Here is a 1,470-nt window from a genome sequence, read left to right on the forward strand (position 1 = left end):
TTTTGAGCCAATATGGCATTTAGGGTGTCAATCTCTAGGACTTCTCTTTTATAAGCTACCCTAGTGTTTACAGGGTTCCTCTCAAAAGTGTACATGAATTGGTTGTTAGCAACCATGTCAATGAGTTCCTGTGCCTCTTCAGGCATTTTCTTCAAGTGGAGTGAACCACCAGCAGAGTGCTCAAATGCCATCTTGGACATCTCAGAAAGACCATCATAGAAGATATCTAACATGGTCTAGTATGAAATCATGTTAGGAGGGCACTTTCTGATCAATTGCTTGTACTGCTCCCAGGCTTCATAGAGGGATTCACCCTCTTTCTGCCTGAAGGTATGAACTTCCACCCTAAGCTTGATCAGCTTCTGAGGTAGAAAGAACTTCATCAAGAATGCATTAACCACCTTTTTCCAAGAGTCTAGGCTTTTCTTAGGCTGAGAATCCAACCATAACCTAGCTTTGTCCTTTACAGCAAAGGGGAAAAGCATAAGCTTGTAAATTTCTGGATCCACTCCATTAGTCTTGACAGTATTACAGATCTGCAAGAAATCAAAGATGAATCTGTTGGAATCTTCCTGTAGAAGTCCATGAAACTGGCAGTTCTGCTGAACTAAAGTGACCAGTTGAGGCTTCAGCTCAAAGCTATTTGCACCAATGGCAGGTATAGAGATGCTTCTTCCATAGAAGTCAGAAGTCGGTGCAGTGAAGTCACCTAGGACCTTCTTTGCGTCTCCTCCACCATTAGGGTTGACTGCCATGCTTGTGTTTTTAGCTTCTTGTTCGAAAAGTTCTGTGAGGTTTCCTCTGGAATGCGTGCTCTTACTTGTTGTCAACTCCTCCTCAGAGAGAAAGAGGTAAGAATTTTCAAAAAAAGAGAGGGAGAAAGAGGTAGAAAGTTTTCGAAAATAGAAAAGAGAGAAAGAAGAATTAGAGAGATACCAAACTTTCAAAATTAAAATAAGATAAAACAAGTGACTAACCAACTAACAAGATTTGAAAACAATTTAGAAGATTTGATTTTGAAATTTAATTTTAAAAGAAAGTAAAGATTTGAAATTTAAAAGTTTAAAAAAAAAAGAAGATAAGATAGGAATGACTTAAAGTAAGAAGATATGATAAAGATTTGAAAAGGATTTGTAAAGATAAGATTTGAAATTTGATTTTTGAAAAAGATTTGATTTTGAAATTTGAATTTCGAATTTTAAATTTTGAATTTTTGAAATTAAATTTTAAAATTTGAATTTAAAGTAATATAAGATAGGATTTTTGAAATTCAAAGAAAGATAGAGAAAGATAAGATAAAGATTTGAAAAGATAAGATTTGAAATTCAAAATTTAAACTTTACTAACAAGAAAACACCAAACTTAAAATTTTTAAATCAAGATAAGATAAGATAGCAAGATTTTCAAAAATTTAAAGAAAAATAAAAGAACTTTTTTTTATTTTTGAAATTTAAGGAAAAAAGAAAAACA

The 1,470-nt window shown here is 33.1% G+C and overlaps 1 non-coding gene across 1 annotated transcript; it reads left to right on the forward strand.

Moving 5' to 3' along the window:
• Positions 1-244: 244 nt before the first annotated feature.
• Positions 245-353, forward strand: LOC112780291 (small nucleolar RNA R71). The gene has a single exon (XR_003191138.1). It is a non-coding gene; the product is annotated as a small nucleolar RNA R71 (small nucleolar RNA).
• The last annotated feature ends 1,117 nt before the right edge of the window (positions 354-1,470 follow it).

Source organism: Arachis hypogaea, chromosome 19, assembly GCF_003086295.3.
Source record: "Arachis hypogaea cultivar Tifrunner chromosome 19, arahy.Tifrunner.gnm2.J5K5, whole genome shotgun sequence".
Lineage (NCBI taxonomy): Eukaryota > Viridiplantae > Streptophyta > Magnoliopsida > Fabales > Fabaceae > Arachis > Arachis hypogaea.